Source organism: Podarcis vaucheri (genome assembly GCF_965113315.1).
Source record: "Podarcis vaucheri genome assembly, chromosome: 10".
Taxonomy (NCBI): Eukaryota; Metazoa; Chordata; class Lepidosauria; order Squamata; family Lacertidae; genus Podarcis; species Podarcis vaucheri.
Window position 1 is genome coordinate 35,217,379 of NC_138748.1, and position 26,149 is coordinate 35,243,527.

A 26,149-nucleotide genomic window follows, 5' to 3' on the forward strand; every position below is an offset into this window, starting at 1 on the left:
TGTTAGCCTTAGATTTATTTGGGAAAACCTCTGTGCCTTTTCATTTGGAGTTTAATGTGCTTGTTGTGGGGTTTTTTTCCAGAACCTGTTAGCATCCTGTCCTTTCCTCCACCACTTTCCTTAACAGATTTTTCTGAAATCATATCATTCTAGCACTGGTGTTTTGAGGCATGTTCAATGTGTCATAGGGTATAGATTTCACTTCATGGTAGTCTTGATTCCCTCCCCCCAAACACTTTCTTATTAACGCTCTGCTTCTGCAATATATTGTTCAAAGGGTAGGAAATGTTAGGCCAAATTCACAAGGTAAAGAAAAGAATGTCCAATATGTTGTATATTTTACTGAAAAGGGAATTTCTGGGTCTGGCTTTTGGTTATCAGCTTTGTCTAAGGATGTAGTGTAAGTGATCTCATTTTTTAAAAAAAACAACAACAACCCATGTGCCATAGAATATTGAGGTGCTAATGTTTTCTTCATTTAAATAAAACTTCATATGGTCCTTTTAGTAATATTGAATTCAGTGCTGGTGTCCTTATGAGGAACAGTTGAGGGAATTGGGTATATTTAGCCTAGAAAAGAGACTGAGAGGTGGTATGATAGCCATCTTCAAATATCTAAAGAAGGATGGAGGGTGGAGCAAACTTGTTTTCACCTGCTCCAGAAGCTAGGACCTAAACCAAAGGCTTCAAGTTACAAGAAAGGAGATTCTGATAAAACATCAAGAAGACAGTAAGAGCTGTTTGTCAGTAGAATGGACTCCCTTAGGAAATTGTGGACTCTCCTTCATTGGCGGTTTTTAAACAGAGATTGGATGGCCATATGCCATAGATGCTTTAGCTGAGATCCCTGCATTGCAAGGGCTGGACTACATAATTCTCAGGGTTCCTTCCATTTCTACACTTCTATGATTCTATATGTCAATATGGGTCCCATGTACCAAAGAGCAGCAATAGTAAGAATAAAGAATGCAATATAAACAGAGTTTGTGTATCTATACAATGAATAGCTTGTGTTGTAATACTGTAGTCATATCTGACAGTTAATCTAAACTAACTTTATATTTATTGACTGCAATAATAAATGAAGGTAGCAAATGAATGAATAATCTGTGAAAGCCTATTGCAGCTATTCTTTCTCGAATGCCTCAAAATACTTTTCATCTAGGTGATAATATATCAAGCCAGGTGAATGAAACAGCCTCTGCTGCCAAGGTTCCAGCTGTTACCCATTTCTCTCTGCATTTGTCAATTAAGTCCTTAGAAAGTATTTATGGGTCATGAAAGAAGCCTTGCCTAGCTGGTCTGCAAGGCAGAGAATCCATGGCACTTGGAATGTTTTCCTTCATATATATCATTTTTACTGGCACTCTTAGGTCATCTACAGAAGATTAAAGCTGGACATAGTTCACCCTTATTCTCCCCTTTATTCAGAAACTTCAACCAAAATATTATTAGGCTTCCAGATTCAAATGAACTATATGAGAAAGGCAGAAGATGTTTCTTTGGATGCCAGAATGAAAAATGATGTGTTCTCTGAAAAGCAAACTAGATTGTGATGGTTGCCCAGATGAAAGAAGGGTAGAAGGTTTATGGATTTTCCCTCTCTGTAAATTGAAGATAAGGTTTTGTGGATGCTTCCTACTATTTGAACATGTGGAAACAATACAGTAAAACAAGCTGGCTGGTTACTCAGTGTACAATACTAAATATCTGGTGGTAGAGGGGAAGAGAGAGTTTTGAGGAAATACACTCACAGTCCCATTACACACGTGCTATTTTCTGCTTTCCATATTATTACAGCATAAAGTGAAAGAGTTACACCTTGGTTTAAGAAACAGAATTTACCAAGGGTCTTATATCACCTGCCTCTAGTTCTGTAGTTTTAAAAAAGCCTATTCTATCTCCAAATGTTCTCCTCTTATGCACATCTCCTGCTTTTGTTCTATGAGCTACAGGAGACAACCCACTGACAAAGCACCTGAGCCCCAGTGGCAAAACATTAAGGTTAGCAAGTAAGAAGACAGCCAAGTTAAGCACCTGTGTGAAAAGAAAATATTACCTATATATTAAATTGATCAACAATCAGAAACAAGAGCACAGCTAGGATATGTAGGAATCGGAATGTAAAAACAGCTCTGGAACTGAATCCTTGGAAGCAGGAACTACTTATGTAGAAACTTATTTTTTTCAGCTCTGCTGCAACAGTGAATCCTTGACAGGCTGCAGAAATCTAGATTAAGCCAGTTTTACAAAGGGGATATAAACTGATCTATAGCTACGTTGACAAGGGCTACAGCGCAAACCTAGCTAGCAGGAGTGTTAGCTTAGGCTTTACTTATGCTATGGTCACTAAGCTTACTCATGAATCTTTGGTGAAGAAGTTTTCCTAAAGCTTTTTCAAATTCCAAGTGGAAAAGAACTACTGGTTCACACCTAGACATCTTCTTACTGACACTGAAGGTTATTTAGACCAGGGTAAACTTATGCGGGTTCTTCTTTAGCAAGACTACAATCTTAGCAAGATTATAGTCTTGGCAATTGTATCTTTAAAAGAGGATTAGATGTTCATGTAGAGTAAGGGCATCAATAGCTATGAATCATGATGGCTATATGCGATCTCAAGGAATGGAGGCACTATGTCTCTGAACACCAATGAGAGAGTGGGTTCTTGCCTTCATGACATTTTTGCAGGTTTTCCATAGACACACGTTTGACCAATGTGGGGAAAAGTATACTGGACCTAGCCTTTGGTCTGTTCACCAAATCTCTCTTTTTTTGGATTGCTGAAACTTTACAATTGAAAGGTGTTGGGCTTTCCACTTTTACTGTGTAATATCTGCAGTATTTGCACTTTCATCTTCTTCCTTCAGAGAGAAGTCTTGCAAATCATTTGTGCTGTGCTGTGGGAAAATAAGTACCGTATTTTTCTCTCTATAAGATGCACCAGACGATAAGAAGCACTTAGTTTTTGGAGAAGGAAAACAAGAAAAAAAATATTCTGAATCCCAGAAGCCAGAACAGCAAGAGGGATCGCTGCACAGCGAAAGCAGTGATCCCTCTTGCTGTTCTGGCTTCTGGGATAGCTGCGCAGCCTGCATTCACTCCATAAGATGCACACATATTTCCTTTTACTTTTTAGGAGGGAAAAAGTGAGTCTTATAGAGCAAAAAATTCAGTACTTTATAGACTTGCAATGTAAGGATATGGCCTACTACACAAATCACTGTGGGGAAATAAAAAAGGATTTTTCACAATAACTGATCAATCTGACTGCCAGGCATCAATAATATGAAGGGTCCAATGCAACACCATGATTGGTACTTGAGAGAATCCCACTGTACAGTGTATAGAAAAGAGAAAAGAGTCACTACCACAGATATCTTGTAGGGAAGGTTGAGAGAAGGCCTAAATCTGACTTCCTTTTTTCTATTGATTAAATCTGACTGATGGCTGATTTGATAGAATTTGGGTTTCTCAATAATTTCCTACCGTTCCATTTAGGGAAACTGTGCATACACTATCATACGTAATAAGCACAAATGCATACTTGGACATGTATCTGTGCAATTGGGATATTCTAGCCAATTATGAAAATAGCAAAATTACCACGTATATTTTTCAGATGGTTATTAACCAGCATTTAGTAACTTTGGAAAAAGTATATTGCAGACAATAAGTATAAGTATATTCTTAAATCCCCCCTTTTTTGCATGCCTGTTAACCTTTGGAAGACTAAATCACATGGAAATAATCCCCTTTGTAGCATATGACACAGGGTAGTGATGTGAGTGCTCATAGAAAGATTTCATATTCTTATCCCTTTGTCAACTCACTTGGCATTTACACAGAAGCAGGAATGAGAGCCAACACTGCCATTTTCATATAAATACAGCACATGCCTTGCATGCATGGGGTCCCAGTTTCAATGCCCAGCATCTTCAGATACGGCTGGGAATGTCCTGGAGAACTGTTGCTAGTCAGTAAAGGCAATGCTGAGTTATATCTGCAATGCTGACCAATATCTGACTCAGCATAAAGCAGCTTCATAGAACTGCAAAGTTGGAAGGGATCCCAAGGGTCATCTAATCCCCCTGTCATCCAGGAACCTCAACTAAAGCATCCTTGATAGATGGCCATCCAACCGCTGCTGGAAAACCTCCAAGGAAGAGAGTCCACAACCTCCCAATGAAGACTGTTCCATTGTTGAACTGCTCTTACTGTCATAAACTTCTTCCTGATGTTTTTATTCAGAATCTCCTTTCTTGTAACTTAAAGCCATTGGTTTGAGTCCTAACCCACCAGAGCAGGAGAAAACAAGCTTGCTCCATCTTCCATGTGACAGCCCTTGAGATGGCTATCGTATCTCCTCTCAGTCTCCTCTTTTCCAGGCTAAACATACCAATGTTCCTAGTGCTGTCTTCCTGGCATTTTCACTCGCCACAGATGGGTCTCAGTTTTGTATTGATTGGAGACAAGTCCATGAGAGAGGTGGGACTTGCAACCAGGTCTCCCCATTGGAAAGACAACATGTGCCCTACTAGTACACACAAGCTCTCTCACATTGGAGACTTTCTAAGGGTTCTCATTATCATTGCAGTTTCCGAAATCTATGAGCCTCTGAGGAAATTCCTTCTCTACATGGTAAATAACTTTTTACTCCAAAACAGAACATGAATACTTTTAAAAGTAATTTATCACTACATCTAGTAAGAACAATTGCTCTTTTGAGAAAGGAGAAAGATTAGGGTGAGAGATACAGTGCGATTCTCTGTGACAGTTTCAGATAATCTGTAGCTGAGATAACCATACAACAATGAGCCGAACAGTTGTAATTTATCACATATGCATCATGTGGCATCTTAAGTTCTTTGGTCTAGGTGGAATAAGGAAAGGGCTGCGATAAAACAAGAGTCGTATTCCCAGACTGAGCGCATTGATCATGGCTGATGAATAATGAATGCACCCGGAACTTGTGCTTGCCCTCCATGTTTGTTTATGAAGATTAATAGGCTGAGCTCCTCAGTTGCTTTCACCGCAGGAGATTCCATACATCAGGGAGCTGGGATGCCTTATTAACATGCAAATATTTTCTTCACTGCTTCTCTCAAAGATGATGTGCTTGCACTACCAAGCTGGAGAATTGGATTTTTGAATGGGAAAGGAGGGGATGGAACTGGGATTGTAGAAAGCACACCTAGACACCCATTTGGGCCAACCTGTTTGCCATGACAAATTGGTAGGGAAAGGGGAAACTGCAGGGGTGAAGAAGAGTAAAGTGCACTTGGAGGTTTCAGGGTAGCCCAGAGAAAATATACACTGGGTCTCCCTCTCTTTCTCCCATCCCCACTTAACATCGTGGTAAAGGGCAGGAGTGGGGAGAACAAGTCTCCTTTTCTATCTGATGAATGGGGGAAGGGGAAAGTGTTCCATTCTGTCCCAACTCCACTCTGGGCGGCTTCTAACAAAATATTAAAATACAATAATGCCTCAAACATTGAAAGCTTCCCTAAACAGGGCTTTGTTTTCTCTTCTTACCAGGCAGTTGGTAAGCGAATCGTCTTTACTAAGCTTTCTTCAAAGTCTCATCTTGAGGTTGTCAGCATTCTGAGTCTGGGTGTCTGACAACCTCTGTACAAACTTTTTCAAATGGTTGACAAGGGGGAAGGGTCCCTTCCTTGCCTGCCTGGGTGGGAGCTGCCACCTGCCCTAAACCAGGCTTCCTCAACCTCGGCCCTCCAGATGTTTTGAGACTACAATTTTCATCATCCCTGACCACTGGTCCTGCTAGCTAGAGAGCATGGGAGTTGTAGGCCAAAAACATCTGGAGGGCTGAGGTTGACGAAGCCTGCCCTAAATGGATGAGGTGGTCAAGTGTTCTTTGGGGGTTTTTTAACTAGAAAATATACTACATATAAGCTGCAAAACAGACATCATATATTGAAATATTGAATATAATGTTGTACGTATATGTAATCCTGAAAATAAATTTCTTACTCTATCAAGCATAATTAATTAACATTATGTTATATTTATAAACATCTGCTATATTGTATATAACCTACTGTATTTATCAATTATTTTTATCGGACTTATTGTATGTATAATTTTGAATTTCTTATGTTAATCATATTGGCAATGAGAAAGCATTGAATTTTTTTCAGTAGCAAGATGTTGTTACACTGAGAAAGCACTTACCAGTCTGTGTAGTATCACAGCCATGTGTATTTTTTATGTCGGGGTGCAATCTTCCCTTCCTTTGATTTCTGCTATGTAGGTCCGCATTCTTCAGTGTAAGATGCATTTGTGCACTGAAACTAATATGGTTGAGTGGAGACAATGTTCAGTCCCACGCATTAAATGCATTTATGATTGTTCAGTAGCAGTTAGAGCTTTGAAGGGAACACATAAGTATCCACTATTTGTCCTTCTAAATGTGCAGGTGCACCTTTCACAACTGGCATGGAACACAATATATTTTGTACCTGGGTCACCCAGCTGTAAATGGAGTCTCAGGGATGGGAAGGTATGCCTTTATGTTCAAATCCCCTGCCAAAAGTTGAAAAGTGAGGTCCAGACTTACATGGAAGTTACTTCAAATACATGTGGAGCAACCCCACCTTTCTCTTGACATGCTGTGAAGCATTGCTGACCATGCAATTCATCCTTGTCAGAGGAGGATCTGGAGTCTCTGCACAACTATCAGAAGCTTTTGGTAGCTTTGAAGGCAACTTGCAGATTCTCCATGTGATACAAGTTCTGCAGTCTGAAGAAGCCACCATATGGAATGGAAGCTATTTCAGCTGGTCTTCACAAAGGGCATTAGACCCCTTCCAACTTTGCTTCCATGAACCCAATTTGATATTATTCCATGTAGCATTAAAATAATGTTCCATGTTGTGACAGGGGTGTGATAATGAGGTACAAATTTACTACCAATTGTCTGGATTGTTCCACATCATTTTGACTGAGACCCAGTCAAGAAACATGCCTCAAGTAAAACCGGCTGAGTTCAGTGGCATAGCTGGATCTCTCTCATAGCAGGCCTTGGTCTTCTTTCAGTTCCAACATATGTCCCTCAGGAAAGCTGACATCAGAAGAGCAGGTTATGCTGTGCCGGTGACTAATTCTATTGTTGGCACAACCCAGTTTCCATCTCCTTTCATATTTGCATTACTTACCCAATGCAGACTCAATAATAAAATAAATGTGCATTTCAGAAGGAATTTTCACTGACAGGGACAGGAAACTAATTCAAAAGACCACTTTTAACAGACCAAGCCTCTTCTAAAGCCATCTAAGTTGGGGACCGATACTGTATCTTAGAATCATAGAATCATAGAGTTGGAATAGACCACAAGGGCCATCGAGTCCAACCCCCTGCCAAGCAGGAAACACCATCAGAGCACTCCTGACATATGGTTGTCAAGCCTCTGCTTAAAGACCTCCAAAGTAGGAGACTCCACCACACTCCTTGGCAGCAAATTCCACTGTCGAACAGCTCTTGCTGTCAGGAAGTTCTTCCTAATGTTTAGGTGGAATCTTCTTTCTTGTAGTTTGGATCCATTGCTCCGTGTCCGCTTCTCTGGAGCAGCAGAAAACAACCTTTCTCCCTCCTCTATGTGACATCCTTTTATATATTTGAACATGGCTATCATATCACCCCTTAACCTCCTCTTCTCCAGGCTAAACATGCCCAGGTCCCTTAGCCGTTCCTCATAAGGCATCGTTTCCAGGCCTTTGACCATTTTGGTTGCCCTCCTCTGGACACGTTCCAGTTTGCCAGTGTCCTTCTTGAACTGTGGTGCCCAGAACTGGACACAGTACTCCAGGTGAGGTCTGACCAGAGCAGAATACAGTGGCACTATTACTTCCCTTGATCTAGATGCTATACTCCTATTGATCTTGTGGGAGTGCATTTCATAGTGGGAAGTACTTTCTTTTGTTGTGAATCTTCAGACAAGAGGTGCATTTTCAAGGTAAAGTGAAGCAGAGATGCATGGTTTTTGGAAGGCTGGTCCCCTCCAGCATCACAGCTGGAACACCCCAGCACCACAGTGGAGAAAACCTCAGCAGAACAATTTTCGGTGAGAAATTAAATTTGACAAATTATTGGGAGTCTTGGGGATGGGCCAGATTTGGCCTATAGGCTACAGACTAGCCATCCCTGATCTAGATCATCCCACTTTTGCAGTTACATCTTCTACCCCATTTTCATGACAAAAAAGCTGTAAGTATGTAGAGCGGTTGCACTGTTAAGACACTGCAGTGTGGCTTGCAAAATAAAACAATAAGGCTTAGTAGGTGCTACATAAATCATGCTTTAATGCACCCCTTTAGAGGGCTGTACATTACATCACCTGCCTCTATTCCCTTTCCTTGTTTGCATTAGTTCACTTTTAAGTACTTTTACATGGCCAAAATCAGTCCCAGATGGCTCCCCTGACAAATATATACTCACATATTTGAGTGTGCAAAAGGGGGTTCTTAAAATTCTCAAATATAGTCCTCAATCTAGCCAATACAAAGGCCTCCAAGATCTGATTTGCATCATTTGTATTATCTTGCACCATATTGATGCATATACATGCTGTCAAAATGTAAAAAATTCACTCCAGAATTTCCTAGTATGATCCTATTACTTGAACATTATCATCATCATCATCATCATCATCATCATCATCTTGGAGTGACAGCCTCTGCCCTAATTCCATCTGCTTAATCTGATCCAAGGCAAATTAGGGCCAGCCAACATGTTATACCAGGCACGAGAAGACCAGCTGAAATGGCTTCCATTCCATATGGTGGCTTCTTCATGTTTTGGGAATTACCGTACATGACTTGCCTCACATGTAATTCTGCATGTAATTCCCATGACACAAAGAAGCCTTATTGTTTCATTTGGCAAGCCACACTACAATCTCCTAAAAGTGCCCCCCCCATTACATAGATGCGACCACTCTGCCTCCTTCCAGCTTATCTGTCATGAAAATGGGGTTTGTTATATAGAACAGGAATGACTAACCTGTGGCACGTAAGAGAGCTTTTACCCCTGCCCAAATAGCTTTTACCCCTGCTCCCAATAATTTGTCAATTTTTATTTTTCAAAATCTGTTCTGCTGAGGTGTTCACTGTGCTACTGGGGTGTTCCAGTTTTGATGCTTGGCAGGGTTGGAGGAGCACCAACCTTCAAAAAACAAAGTACCTTGCATAGGTACCTATTGTTTGAAGATTCAGGATAAAGCAAAGCTCTCCTTCACACAAAACATTGTTCAACTATGGAATTTATTCCCACAAGAGAAAGTGTTGGTCCTCAACTTGGATGGCTTTAAAAGAGGCCTAGACAAATTCACAGGAGATAAGGATATGAATGGTTGCTAGCCATAATGGCCATGTTCTGTCTCCATTCATTGGAGGCTGAATCCCTATGAATACAAGTCCCTGTGGATATCAAGTGAAGAGAGTGCAACCGATGCAATTCAGTTCAAGCCAATCAGGGATGGGGAACCTTTGGCCTTCCAGATATTGCTCCAACTTTCATCAGCCCCAGCTAGCGTGGCCAATGTCCTGGGATAGTAGAGGTTCTAATCCAATAATACCTGCCCATGCCTGCTATACATGCAAGCTTTTCTTATAGCCACTTACTCCAACTCTCTGGTGATGGACACACCATGTTTACAAGTCTAATTTTCTACTCTCTGGGTTTGATGATTTATGTGAGCCAAGAGCACAAAAGTGGATCGCTCCACATATACACATTTTACTGAGCTGCTTTGAGAAAGGGGTAGAATACAAGTGTGATAAAAATAAAATAAAATGAAGGCTATTAAGATGGATAAAGCAATAAAATCTAGGGGCTCTTACTACCCACGTAGAATGTTATGCCCCTTCCTCCATGGTTCCAACTGGCAGAAAACTTTTTAAACAAAAACAAAATAGTGAAAGTAGTTATCATTGCTTATAATTAAATTCATGAAATTATAGTGTGCATATGTATGGGGGATATGTAAATAAATGGCTCTACTCATTAGCGGACACCTCGTATACGTCTGCTGCTTAATTACTGTCAGGAAATATTTTATGCCAGAACGAAGGTTGAAAAGACTTATGTGGTTTTAAATGCAATGCTGGCAAAGTTTACAGCCAACTATATTTAAAAATAAATTGGCTGAGAAAATGAAACATCAAGTCATTCAAGTTTGCTTCGGTTTTCTATTGGAGTGGTTTGCGTATGGTTAAAATGCTTTTGTCCCATACTTTGACTGGATTAGATGTGACATTAAGGAACGTGCACGCTAGGAAACTTCAGATTCAATGAGGTTGCTTGTGTGATCAATGACCTTTAAACTGTACCCTTAATAGTAATAGGTGTGCTTCTCAAGCTTTTTTATAGGTTATTTCTTTATGTTATCTGATGTTATGTTAATTCTTGCTAATATCAATGTCATTTAATATCAACTGTCATTTAATACATTACACAGTATTATGATGCAATTGAAAAAAAACACACGTTATTATAATGTTATGAAATTGGGGGTGGGGGTGGGCAGACTCTCCATAATTCTAAATTTGGTAAAGGGGTAGAATTTAGCTGATTTTTGGAATATGAAGAGAAGATGCCAGACCAGTGAAAAAATAGACGATGAACTGGTTTTCCTTTTCAGGAGATCACTGACAGCATTGTCAACAAGAACACAAGGACAACTAGATGTAAATGCTGCAAACTCTCCCTCCATAAAACTCAGGTGAAAATATGTGTGAATAAACCATTTTTTTAAGACAACGTAGACTCAACTCTGCCTAATTTTTGCCAAAGAAACACAAACCCTGGTTAAGTGCCAAGATCTCTGGAATTTCTTGCTGCCACTTGGCAGAAATTGGGGTGGCCGGTAACACTAATTTAACATACGGTACAATTGTTACAGTAAATGTCTGGAATTTGGTGAATGCTGATATTCACCACTGATTGGTTGCATTTCCAGATGAAGTTTGTGACTGCCTGGAAATGGATATACACAGTGCTTTTTCTGGGGGGATGCAGGGGTACGCATACCCCTAAACATTTTGTGAATCTGAGTTTGGCCTCATTGACGGGCAGTATTCAATATGAGTAGGAAAATGAGAGTACCCCTAAACATTTCTTTTAATATAGGAAAAAACACTGGATATGCATCACTTTTCAGACATACACCAGCTAGGAATGGAGGAATGATTACTTCAGTCCACCTTCTGAATCTAGCCAACCCAATTCACTCGTCGGACACTCGTGCATGCAGATATCAGTTGGATTACGGTTCTCCAACTTTTGCAGTTTTTGTTCAAAAGTAGTTCACAAAAATGTGTGTTTTATGGGGGAAATACATACCAGATGTCTTATGTACTGACGTTCTCACCCTGGGCCAGCAGGGGGATACTGTAGATAGTTATGCAAATGAAGGATTGAAAGTGACGTTCAGTGATTGGATAGTTTTAGAAAGTTGTTACAGTAACGTGGTACTGGAGCTCTATATAAGCAGGCTGACTGAGCCCTTCAGTTCGGTTCTGCCCTGGCATGTGAATAAACAAGAGCTGTTTGAAGAATTGTTGTGTCGTCTGATATGTTCACCCACAACTTAACAAGATGCATAGTTTAGGGCAGCATTTTGCTTGCTTGTTTGTTGTTGATATATAATTGTCCAGTAGCACCTTAGAGACCAACTAAGTTTATTCTTGGTATAAGCTTTTGTGTACATGCACACTTCTTCAGATTCTAGTTAAACTAACATCTGGTGGAAGGAAACCTTCTTTTTCTCAGAATGCCATGCATTGCCTCGTTAGATGGGCAGTTTGTGAACACAGCTACCAGCAGTTTGTTGTTGTTCTAGGCCACCCTTAACTGAACAGTCCCATGACTTACAAAATGTCATAATTTAAAAGTACAAATTATAATGGCATCATAAAAGAAAACCACTAAACTAACCAATAACAAAATTAGCCAACCAAGAGCACATAAGAATAAAATTAGCAAAGCATGAGCACAGACGAACAATGCAGCAACAGCAAAAATGTTTACCCAATCAAGGCCTGGTTAAAGAGGTACATCTTGAGCAATTGCTGAAAAGCATACAATGATTTCACAAGGTGCACCTCAGAGGTGAGCTCATTGTACACTCTGGGGGCCAATGAAGAGAATGTTGGAAAACTAGCCCCCTCAGGAGAGGCTAGCCTCTCTCTGTGCTCCCGGGCTTGTTTACCGGTGATCCTCTCTGGCTGACATCCCCGCAGTCCAGGAAGATCTTGATAGGCGACATCCCCCGGCGTGGAAGATGCATACTTCCTTTGCCCCTTGCATACCAGCAGGGGAAAGAAGATAGTCAGAAAGTCTTTTTACATCTTGTTTATTTCTGACTTTACAACTCTACAAAAACATGTCCGATCAGCTCAGTCTCCTCCGAGCAAGTGACTCAGACTTCCTTCACATACAGGAAGGTCTCATATTACACACAGAACAAAGCCTAGTGAATCCCGTGAACTGCCTGGAACATTCTTTCCCACAGCTAGCCACATCATGTGATGTAAACACCGAGCTGCCAGTTTGCAGCTGCGTTGTACTTATATTCCAACAGAGAAGGCCCTCTCATCACCCCATGCGCCACAATGCATACAAAAAATGCATACTGTAGGGAAGGAATGGTGCCTACTGCGTTTTGATAATAAGTAACATTCATTTTCATACATTCACAAACTATCTGAAAATGTAAACTTTCAAATATGTTTGCCAATATTTACCAAATTTGGGACTGTTAAGTTGTGGGTGAACATATCAGACGACACAGCGATTCTTCAAACAGCTCTTGTTTATTCAGAGGCCAGAACAGAACTGAACTGAAGAGCTCAGCCAGCCTGCTTATATAGAGCTCCAGAACAATGTAACTGTAGCAACTTTCTAAAACTATCCAATCACTGAACGTCACTTTCGATCCTTCATTTGCATACAAACTATCCAATCACTGAACATCACTTTCGATCCTTCATTTGCATAACTATCTACAGTATCCCTCTGCTGGCCCAGGGTGAGAACTTCAGTACATAACAGGGACATTTTCTGTAATATATGCTATGTCACACTAAGCAAAATATAGTACCATGAGGCAATTTCATTTTGTCCTATAGAATGGCAGAAGCCTCCCCTCTGATACTCAGTGTTGGCAGATTTTTCTCAGATCTCCTTCATAAGCAAGTATAGGATATATGGAGTGCAGTGTATCAAGAGATGCAATGTGTGTTTCTTCAGCATATTAATGGTGCTCAAAGTCATGACAAATTGACATGTTTGCACAGCACAGCATCCATTGGTATGATTACCAACTTGTCTGTTTTGACACCTCGTTGGGCATTACAATTGCTTTCTATTGATGGAAGTCTGAAATAGCAGATATGAAAGTGCTCTGTTATGTTTGTAGATGTGTAAATTGCTTTCATATCTGTCTACACAGAATCAATACCTCTGGCTGCTCAAGACTGGATGTAACTGGGGTCCAGTTCAGGTTCAAGCAGATGCAGATCAGGAGGGCAATGGATGTAGTCCCAAATGAGCAGGAGGTCAGGCACCAGATCTGGCAGATGATGCTCAAAGAGCAAGCACAGGGGAAAGCAGGCATTCTGAGGGAGCAATAGAAGGTTGAAGGAGCCAAAAACACATGCAAGGTCAAAGGCAGACAGGGATCTCCATCTAAGATAGCAGTCAGGAAAACAAAGACAAAAGCCACACAATCAAGGCAAATTGATAGGACCAATACACTAGCTTACTGAAGCTGCAGGGACAAAAGAGTCTGTCAGGCTCAAAAATATCTGGACTTCAGTGAATTCTATGTATTTGATAAAACTGGACTCTTTATTGGTGTCTGGCAAGGTACACTTTTCTGCACAACCTCATAATGTAGTCCAACTATGTTGCCACAAAAGTCTTAGCAAATGAGCAAGGACTATATATTATTAACAGATTTGCCAGGGCCCAGACAGATGTGGTTTTGCTGAAATTATTGTTGGCAGTGGAATCCTTAAGAGGGTTGTGATTCCACCGTATTGAGATACCAAGAATTTACAGAAGAGATGTTTACGAGTCTGATTCATTTTAGAGATGCATCTCTGAAGCAGCTTTGCTTTCATTTTTCATCATATAGAGAAGAATTAATAATGGTAACAGAGACTTGAGTGTACATATGAGAGCTTCAAGGCCCTTGTGAATTAATATGAAATTTGCCCAAAACTGCCATGGGACTTAAGGCATCTACTACTTCCATTTCCAGTGCTATACTGCATCATTTTGTTTGTATTAATTTTGCCATATTGTAACGTGTGTTATTTAGTTCTCTTGGGAGGTGAGATGGAAAGGAAATGTGATTTTTTTTTTTTTTGGCAATATAATCAGTAACTGGAAAAAGTGTGGCAATGTGTATGTGTGTGTGTTCAGATTTGCTGCTTGCTAGCAGGGCCAGATTTAGGTTTGATGAGGCCCTAAGCTACTGAGGGTAATGGGGCCCTTTATATGTCCAGCTGTCCTTTATCAACAACAAATTGTTGCTGTTTTTTGTGTTAAATATATGCTATATGGTAATTTAACACTGTCCACTGGTTGGACAGTGTTCTCGAACATGAGTCTGACCAAACTGCAGGAGGCAGTGGAAGACAGGAGTGCCTGGCATGCTCTGGTCCATGGGGTCACGAAGAGTCGGACACGGCTAAACGACTAAACAACAACATGGTAATTTATGGACTTAATAGGTCCATACACAACAAAAAACACTGTTGCTGTAGGTTTTATTTTATTTGTTATTTATCTTATATTTTGGAAATGTACATCCAGATTTTTTCCTTTAAATTTTTTTTGGGGGGGCCCAAGAGAGTGGGGCCCTAAATTATAGCTTGTTTAGCTTATACGTAAATTTGGCACTGCTTTCTACCAAGGACTTGCCCACATTTCAGCATTATTTAGCTTTTGATCCACTTTTTTCACTCTTGAATTAGGCCAGAGCAAGTCCTACACCCACACATATTTGGATTTATATGTATATGAGGATCAACTTTGGTCTTTCCTGTTCATACTAGTGGGCATTCCCTCTTGTGTTTGTCCCTGCCTTCTAATCTGTTAATTCTATTATGCCAACTAAATACTGACATGGCAGGTGTGCAAAAAGATGTGCATGTGCTTTGTTTTTGAAAAATAAATTGCGTGCCCAAGAACTGTGCAAAAGCACTCAGGTGATTGTAAATCTGCTTATGCAGTTTTCTGGTTTTGCATTAATCCGATCAAAAGAAATATATATTGCTAAGCTCTTGATATGCCTTAATTAGCAGGTTAGCAAAGGAATGAAAGCAACTGTAAATTCTCAGCACACACTTTTCAGATTGCTTCCCAATGTTTCTGGTGTAGAAATTTGGATTGTGGTTTGCTTGTGTAGTTTTCTGGTTTTGTGCAAATCTGAGAGATGATGATGATGAAGAAGAAGAAGAAGACGACGACGACTTATTCTTCCATTCAAGAGCGCATCAGACATCGCTATGAGCACAGCTGAAAAAGGAATGAAAGAATTGAGGAGGCAGTGGGCATGGAAAGCAGAGTAGCAGAAAGTGACCATTGATCCACCCACTCTAAAATACCAAAACAAAGCATCGGCGACTCCAAGTGGAACAGTTTGGAGCCTGCTTGGGTCAATCCAGATTTACAGGGGGAAAGCTTCAAGATTAGGGTTTGAGGGTGATGTGATGTGGACTACACAAATTTAATAGGAAAGCAAACAGCTCCAAACACATGGTAAATGGCAGGGTGGTAAAGCCCTAAGAATATTAGCCCTTATTACTTGGCAGAATTTGACCTTGGCTGATGTTTAATTTGCTGGTTTACTAATTATCTCTTCAAATATATTTCTTTCAGCAATGTGACTTTTGCTCAATTATCTAAGAATATGAAGCTAAAGATTATATCAGGTTAATTTAATGAAATGCAACCAGAGTAATAATTATTTAAATGTCATCTGCAAAGCAAAAGAAGGGATCATCGTCACTACCAGCACCTCCAGTAACTAAACACTGAACAATTACGTAGACATTGCACAGGAGAAGGAGAGGAATGAGGAAATGGAAAATAGGAGATGGAGAGCTGGATGGTTCAGAGGAAATGGAGGAAGAAAACAATATTTTTAAGAGAGGAAGATGTAAATGTTTTAAACTTTAGTTTTTATTTTACAAGTTGAAAATATATACAATATTAGTACACAATAATTAAAGAAATCTTAGTTCAGGACTAGAATACCTAGAAGATTATATCATCCTTTGTACACCTGATTGATCACTGTACTCTGCAGGAAAAAAGACTCTTGCAGATACCATCAAAGATCTCATTCCATCCAATATTACGGGGCAAATATATGTATGTTTCAACAAGTTCTTTTGGAAGTGGAAATAGATGAAGCAGTATGGATATCAGGGGAGGAGAATTCATAGGTCAGATGTCACAATGAAAACTTGATAAGTTAAGGAAAGAACAGAAAAGTCAGGGTTTTACAAGACGTATCGAACCAGCAGAATGAAGAGGATGAGAATAAATGTAAAAGGCAGAAAAAAGTATGAGGGGAGCAGTATTTATAATGCTTAATATAATTTTTTGATTACTTAGAATTTTTTAAACTCTTATCAAGAAAACATGAGGAACAGATCCCCCATGGAGATTTCATTATAGAACTGGATTGTATTTACAGTGGTGCCCCGCAAGACGAAATTAATTCGTTCCGCAATTTTTGCCGTCTAACGAATTTTTCTTCTTGCGAAGCACGGTTTAAACGGTTTAACAAAGTCGCAAGACGTTTTCGTCTTGCGAAGCAAGCCCATAGGGGAATTCGTCTTGCGAGGCAAATCGCGAATGAAAAAACCTTTCGTCTAGCGAGTTTTTTGTCTTGCGAGGCATTCGTCTTGCGGGGCACCACTGTATTAGAGAATCTCTTTAGGCTTTTCCTTTTAATCGATCCATCATAATATACCTATAACAATATCCAGTATTTAATTCTGCTGATTATCAAGGTGTGGGGAGCAGCCAGGAATTAAAAACTGCTGATAATAGTGTTGAAATTGGTAAAATAATTCATTTAGTATTTAATCATGTATATGTTGTTCTATATAGTTATCTGCCACTTTCAGAGAGTATGGAAATCTCCCTCCTGTTACTTCCAGTTACACAAAATGGGGTGGTAAGAAGAGTATTCACATGTTAGCATCATGACAAAGTCTGATAGCACATTAGGGTGAAGGCGTATCATCATGTGACAAGGCCTAGGGGTTCAATTGGATCTGGATAAACTCTTGAATTGACATAAGTTTATGCAGCTAGTATGCATTACTGAATGAGTGGATTTGGGTGGGTTCCCTGTCACTTAATACCAGCCTTATCTTTCTCCAGAGACTTCCCAAAATGGAATTGCAGCCTTAGAAATTTTATTTGCAGTTAACTTGTATGCAACTTTTGTTAAACAAGACAAACATACAAATAAATAGGTGTTTGCTTTTAGGCATGTCCAGTAGAGCTACAAATATTCAGGGAAAACAAGTGCTTTCTGAGAACCTGAGATCACCTCTGAACAGGTTCCTCTTTTTAAGTAAGTCTATATACTGTACCACACTTCTCCAGGGAGGAGAGCAACATATTAAAACACCTCAGTACTTAACCTAACTCTCATTAAAACATAAATACAAAATAAACAGAATACAGTGGTACCTCAGGTTACATACGCTTCAGGTTACATACGCGTCAGGTTACAGACTCCACTAACCCAGAAATAGTGCTTCAGGTTAAGAACTTTGCTTCAGGATAAGAATAGAAATCGGGCTCCGGCGGCACGGCAGCAGCAGGAGGCCCCATTAGCTAAAGTGGTGCTTCAGGTTAAGAACACTTTCAGGTTAAGAACGGACCTCCGGAAAGAATTAAGTACTTACCCCGAGGTACCACTGTAAACTAAAAGCAAATGATAAAATAAGATAACGGAGGGTACAACACACAACTGCCCTCATGCATATTACAGTTTGCCAAAAGCCTGGCAAAATAAAGGTGTGTGTGTGTTTGTTTGTGTGTGTTTGTGTGCTCTTCACAGCCATTGCTCCACTAATTTGCTAATTTTTGGTTGCCATTCTCTCCCCATCCACCCTGTTTACAGCTTCATCCTTTGCATTATGATCCAGTCTATCAGCGACGTGATAAAATCAAAATGCTGCAAGCACCTCTTGTCATGCTTAGCTCTGCAGTTGTCAAAATTGTTATGTGATGACATCACAGAGGGCAAGCAAAGCCAGTGGAGAATGACCTCAATACTTCCTGTTCCACATTACCTTCACTTTGTTGGGGGAACACTTTCACACCCTTTACAGCAACTTATGAAAAATTACTGAATGGCAAGCCCTCTTCAATGCTGCTGAAAACATATGCGGAACTCCCTATTTCAGCTCAACCTTATCAAACAGCTGAGAGTACTGTAGAAGTGCTAAAGAATAATATAATTTGGAGAAGATGAATTATTTCAAAAGTCCTTATTAGCCTGTAAAGTTCTTGTGAGCGAAGGTAGCAAACGCTCGATATCCACAATAAAATATGAGCCAGGCTGTATTGCTAAATATTCCAATTCCAACTCACAAAAACGTTCCATTCAACTTGTTTCCCGGTCAGAGTCGATGCCTGGGTGCCATAATCTAGGCATTCTTCAGTGCTTACAAAAACAAATTGACTCTGCTGCGAAAAAGGCACATTCTATGTATAAATTTAAAGCTCAGCAAATTGTCTGATATCTCTGCAGCCAGTTATTTACTGCCAAAACCAAATTTATAGCAATCTCTCCAAACCTATTATTCAATAACGTGGGGAGCAGAGCAAGGAACTTATCTATATAATATTTCGTGCTTGTAAAGTAGCTGTGCCTGTGAATACATCTGCCTTCTGCACCTGAACCCACTTCACTGGTACAAGGTGCTGTGGAAAGCTCAGAGGCAGGGTGATGGGAAAGAAACTGCCTGTGTTTGGGGAATCCACACTCTTTCACCTAGGACGGTGCTGGAAGACACAAACACATCCGCCTTCCTGGCTAGGAATCGCAGCAGTGAATAATAGACCAATCTGAATATGCAAGCTCATGTTCTTTGGTGGCTTCAGTAGGCTCTCTTAACAGTCATCTGGATGTTTTCAACCTCATGAAAAAATATACACTATATGCTAATGATGAAACCATTTCCTAGAGATGGTGGCTCTGATCTCATCCTTATCCATAGGTGCCAACTCCCTGGCACCCACAAAATTCCCCATGAAAGGGTCAGACACCCACAATTTTTAAAACACAATATTTATTTATTTATTTGCTTTTCTGCTACATGTTCTCCACTGATACATAGACTACATACATAATACATAATACCCCTACATATACTAATAAAAACAAAACAAATAAATGCTCTTATGTACTTCCACTCCTTCCATTGTTACTAAGTCTTGGAGTGGGAAAACTAGGAGGTGAGAGCCCTTGCAGAATCAGTCCTGCTTAGGGGCATTTGAGCAGAGACCGTTGAAAGCAGTCTTCCTCAAACTAGGCCCTCCAGATGTTTTTGGCCTACAACTGAACTGGCAGATGTGATCTCAGAACCACTGGCAGTCATCTTTGAGAATTCCTGGAGAACAGGCGAAGTCCTGGCAGACTGGAGGAGGGCAAATGTTGTCCCTATTTTCAAAAAGGGGGAAAGAGAGGACCCAAATAATTACCGCCCAGTCAGTCTGACATCAATACCAGGGAAGATTCTGGAGCAGATCATTAAGCAAACAGTCTGTGAGCACCTAGAAAGGAATGCTGTGATCACCAATAGTCAGCATGGATTTCTGAAAAATAAGTCATGTCAGACTAACCTGATCTCGTTTTTTGACAGAATTACAAGCCTGGTAGATGAAGGGAACGCAGTGGATGTAGCCTACCTTGATTTCAGCAAGGCATTTGACAAGGTGCCCCATGATATTCTTGTAAAGAAGCTGGTAAAATGCAGTCTTGACTATGCTACCACTCAGTGGATTTGTAACTGGCTGACTGACCGAACCCAAAGGGTGCTCATCAATGGTTCCTCTTCATTCTGGAGAAGAGTGACTAGTGGGGTGCCACAGGGTTCTGTCTTGGGCCCGGTCTTATTCAACATCTTTATCAACGACTTGGATGATGGACTCAAGGGCATCCTGATCAAATTTGCAGATGACACCAAACTGGGAGGGGTGGCTAACACCCCAGAGGACAGGATCACACTTCAAAATGACCTTGACAGATTAGAGAACTGGGCCAAAACAAACAAGATGAATTTTAACAGGGAGAAATGGAAAGTATTGCACTTGGGCAAAAAAAATGAGAGGCACAAATACAAGATGGGTGACACCTGGCTTGAGAGCAGTACATGTGAAAAGGATCTAGGAGTCTTGGTTGACCACAAACTTGACATGAGCCAACAGTGTGACACGACAGCTAAAAAAGCCAATGCAATTCTGGGCTGCATCAATAGGAGTATAGCATCTAGATCAAGGGAAGTAATAGTGCCACTGTATTCTGCTCTGGTCAGACCTCACCTGGAGTACTGTGTCCAGTTCTGGGCACCACAGTTCAAGAAGGACACTGACAAACTGGAACGTGTCCAGAGGAGGGCAACCAAAATGGTCAAAGGCCTGGAAACAATGCCTTATGAGGAACGGCTAAGGGAGCTGGGCATGTTTAGCCTGGAGAAGAGGAGGTTAAGGGGTGATATGATAGCCATGTTCAAATATATAAAAGGATGTCACATAGAGGAGGGAGAAAGGTTGTTTTCTGCTGCTCCAGAGAAGCGGACACGGAGCAATGGATCCAAACTACAAGAAAGAAGATTCCACCTAAACATTAGGAAGAACTTCCTGACAGTAAGAGCTGTTCGACAGTGGAATTTGCTGCCAAGGAGTGTGGTGGAGTCTCCTACTTTGGAGGTCTTTAAGCAGAGGCTTGGCAACCATATGTCAGGAGTGCTCTGATGCTGTTTCCTGCTTGGCAGGGGGTTGAACTCGATGGCCCTTGTGGTCTCTTCCAACTCTATGATTCTATGATTCTATGAACTCCCATGATCTCTAGCTAGCAGGACCAGTGGTCAGGGATGATGGGAATTGTAACCTCAAAATATCTGGAGGGCTGAGTTTGAGGAAGCCTGATTTAAAGTGTGTTTTTTTTTGTATGCTGATGGTGCTTCTTGCTGGAATTTCAGGCATCAGGCTGAATAACTGTACAAGGAGGGGGAAGAAGAGAATGTGTTTGGCTAGAATTTGTCTTAATTTAATCACATTGCCTTTCATCAATATTTAAGAGTGGCAGGTGGGGGATATAATGCACAAGAACAATTTAAATAATTGAATAACAGAATTCAAAAGCCAGGGTAAATAAGAAAGATTCTGCCTGGCATCTAAAAGAAAGCTGGACCAGCATCCTTGGAGATTGCTTTCTGTTTTCAAAGCACCACTGCTGAAAAGACCCTTCCCATCTGAAATCTTGGAGAATCAATGCTACTCGGTGTAGACCAAGAGTGGGGAACCTTCAGCTCATAGGCTGGTCTTGTCTTACCAAGGGTCCAGTTTGGCCCATAAAGCCATTTCCTCAAACCAGGCCCTCACACCCATGACATTAGCTGATGGGCAGGAGGATAGGATTTTATCCCACATTGGCTTTGTTTTATCCACAGGATCATGCAGTATTTAATCACCACTTGTCAACTGATGGGTGGCCGCTGTGCAAAAATACTGTTTGAGCTTCGCTTTTAACTGAGTGGGAGGGCAGCCACTCACTTAAAGGAGAAATGTGAGTTGCTTCAAAGAGTGCTTTTGCAAAGCACTTTAAAGTGGCCGTTGTGCTCCTGTTTCAGCCTTCAGAGACCAAAATGGGAATGCAGGGGTTGATAAGAGAGGCATTTGCAAGCCTCTCTTATCTCTCCTTTTAAACCTCTGAGATGAGGGTTTTAAAGGAGGAGTGGGTTGGGGTAGACTTGTCAAGGTGCACATGGGATGTAACAGGTGGGCAGCTCCAACCTCCTGTCAAATTTGGCCTGCAAGGCCAACCCTGATAATGGAAAGAAGAAAGATTACCCTTCCCTGGTGTAGTCAATATAGAACTAGATGGGCCAAAGGTCTGAGATAGCTTTCTGTGTTTCTCTTGTTGACACCCACCTCACTTCTGATAATGGTGGCACATAGAGAAGGGCCTCAGCAATGCAATCTAGGCTGCCATCTGATTGGTTGTACTGCAGATGATGTAAAACGTGAAAAGGAAACATTGTCTAGATGCTCAAACTATGTGCTGCTGCTTTCCCCTGCCTTTCACTTGGCATTGCAACAGCCCACAAGGTGCAAAACAACATGACCCAATTTAAGCAATTTTTAAAAAGGTTTCATAGAGGAAGCTGGTAATTAGTGTCCCAACTATGATTTGCCTGTGAGGGGTCAACTATATATTTTTTTTTTACGTGTAACTTTAGTGTATCTTAAGTAATATATAACATACTTTTAATGCATCAAGACTCCATTTGGAGTTGAAAAGCATTCTTGGCAGGAATAAAATGTAATCTGACACATTTGTTAATTGCTGCAACATGATATGTGAATTTTAGGTCTGCCTCGCTGAGCCAAGTATATAATGAATGGGAAAATAGGTAACCATTCTATTCCATACCACAACAATGGAAGGGAAACTGACCAATTAGAAAAAATGTCCCTGCAAGGTTTCATGGATTCCTGCTTGAATAATGATGATGTAAAAAATGATAATGGGGAATTTGGATTTGTACTGAACATTCTACATCATTATAGAGAAAAGCCTCCTGTCAGTTGATATAAACACTCCTATCCAGGTTGCTTATGCTGTGCAGACCCTTAACAACAGTCAGGTGTCCCAGTTAAAGCAAGTTACTGCACTAGGGGGCAAATAAGTCTTACCTATTTAACTTAATCAATCACACTAGTTAACAGCTGCAACAAATCAAACCTGTTGTCTTATATGTTGCATTAAAAGTAGGGGCTCCTGGTTGGAAGCACTTCTGCAATCAATGAACCATTGGCTCATTTCATCAAGTATCATTTGCAATTTTTGTTTGGGGCCATATCTGCATTTTTATAAGCTCAATTTACTTCAGATGCTCAATAACATGGTTGACAGAGTATATCTTAAGAGTTTGTTCAGCCTCCATAGCCCAGTTATTCCATCTTCCAGCTCTCGGTCTACTTTTATAGGCTTTTTCAGCTTCAACATATGGATTTTTATGGCCAATACTTGCTGTGTTTGATCACTGAAGCAGTCGGGAATGCCATTGATCAATGTGCTGATCTGTGTGGAAAGCCACATTCACAACTGCCAAGGACAGATAACCAATAGGCCAAAATGACTAATAGCCACCTCCAGTAAAACAGGATTCAAGAAATGCCATGCTGCATTAATTGGTTCATGGGAGAGTATGGTGGAGATTATTGCTAGATGAGAAAAGGCTCCCTATATCACACTGAGAGTTCCATTTAATTTCAACAATTGCCAGCCAGATTCCCTCTTGTGGATCTTCACCAACTTGTGCTGAGGACCTACACTCCTGTATTCGTCTAATTTTTGTAAAACATCATCACCATCTAGGTTGGTGGCTATCACCACACTAGCTTAGATGACTCCTGTGTGATCTAAATAGGTGACTTGGGGAAAGGTATTCTCTAAGGTGGCATCCCATTTATGATATCCTCCCATGTGTCAGCTATGGAGACTATTTTTGTACCATTTGTTTGTCTGAAGATTTGCAGGATACTAGTGCTTATATGTGGAAGTAAGTTGCCAGTTTTAGGTATATTAAGGGTTGAATGGTGGTGGGGTAATTGATAATGTAGAAAGTCCTCAGAGTCTCATGTTTTAGGAATTGTAACCTGCAGTATTCCATGCACTGAAATCTTATGATGAAGGGCGAGCTAGGAATGAAAGGATTGATAAAGCAACATTTCTTCAGTTAAGAGAAGGCAAACAATTCTGCAACATCACGAACGCACACACCCAAATTGTTACCTTTTCCCAGAAGCATTGCCTTTTGGAGAATTTATTTTCCCCTCATCAAAATGAATACAGTGGTACCTTGGTTTACGAACTTAATCCGTTCCAGAAGTCCGTTCTTAATCCAAAGCTTTCGTAAACCAAGGCGTGCTTTCACATAGGAGCGGGGGACTCAATTTACAAACGGAACACACTCAACAGGAAGCAGAACATGTTCTGCTTCCAAGGCAAAGTTCACAAACCAAAACACCTACTTGTGGGTTTGCAGCATTCTTAATCCAAGTTGTTCATAAACTACGCTGTTCTTAAACCAAGGTACCAAACTGTACAACTCTGCTGAAACAATGGGGGGGATGAGTATGAGAACTATAGCTCGGTGGTAGAGCACATTGTTTCCTTGCCTAAGGTTACAGGTTCAATTCCTGGCATCTCTTGATAGGGCTGAGAAGCTTCCCTGACTGAAACCCTGGATTGCTGCTGACACTCAGAGTAGATGATACTGAGGTAAATGGGGAAATAGTTTGATTTGGTATAAGGCAGCTCCCTGTTTTTCTAAGAAATGAGCATAAGCTACTGAGCTCTATACAAAGCTTCGGACAGCACAAAGCACAAAAGACTAAGTAACCAGTTAGAATGTTGGGGTGAACTGTTTTAAATATGAATAAATAAATAAGTTTCCCTCAGGGTCCCTTCCAATAGGACAATTCTGTGATTCTAGGAATTGCCTCGTGCTTTACACCTAAGCTAAAGAGCACAGTGCAATTCCAGTGAGACTGAGGGAAATGACTTATGGAGCATTGAAAAAGATTGCTATTGGGCAGGGATGGGTGAATTCATTTTATCTAATTTTGAACCCAGTTGAACATCTTGTGTGTGAAATGTCAACTCAAGCTTGAGTTATTAGAGTTTTGTTCCTCTAAGGAGAAGCTTTGATAAAAAGAGCCAGGAAGAAAAATCTAATGGACATGAAGTGGGGGGAAATGAAACAGAAAGTGTGAAATGAAATATCTTGCTATGGAGAAATATAAAGGCAGAGAGAAAATAAGCCACAGAAAAAACTGTCTTTCCAGTGTCAGGAAAGAGATGTTCCTTTTCATGCTTACACAACTGGTACAAGCTGCAATTATGCTCCATGATGCATGATTAAGCACCGTTAATACTCATGATAACTAAGCATTTTTACATGGACGCGGGAGACAGGATGGAATGGCTACATTCTTTTTTATTTGTTTTCCTTTAAAAATATTTATAAACTGTTCATATTGCGTGGACAGGCGGAGTCCCCAGATCCTGCACGGTCCCCCCGTCATGTGGAATAACGACTCAAGACAACGTGCTATGGGATTAAATTGGCCACAACTTTATTAAATTTCAAATGTGGGTAGACCTTGGCTCAGGCATTGGGCGTTCTCCCTCCCCGGTCCCCAGCCGGGGACCTAGGGAGCATCAGGGTTATCCAGTGTGTGGGGGGGGATGGGCCGGCTCTGGAGAACATATGTTCAAGCAGAGATGGCCGCCCCCATAACGCCGCCGCCGCAGGAGAGAGCAATGACGACCTTTCGGTGTACGGCCAAAGCCTCCCTTCAGAAAACCCCTTTAACGGGGAACCCTGGTATCGCCGCCGCAAGAGGAAGATGGACAAAAGGATTCCGCCCAAGGCCTGATACCGCCAAAGTTGTGACATCTTGCTACGGGAAAGGCGAAACCTGCCAATGCAGGGAAATTCCTTTCTGGCCCTTTAACAGCGACCTTAACGTAGCAGCGCCCGCATACCTGTGAAGAAAAGTTAACCTGCAAAACCTGTGAAGAAAAGTTAACCTGCAAAATGAGACATTAACTGAGGGTGGGTAGGGTGGGAGAAGCTCTGGAGCCAAGTGAGGATTCCTAGGTAAGATCCTCCCTCTATTGTGTGGGCAGGTAATCCCTCCCCTACCTGGCCTGGTCTCCTTGGCAACGCTTCCCCCAGGTGGGATTGGACAACTGACTGAGGTAGGCAGAGACCTCCAGGTATCCCACCTGAGGGAAGGCAAAGCCAAGCCTATGCTGTTGGAGCCGCTCCAGATCTAGGGGCTGCACGCGTC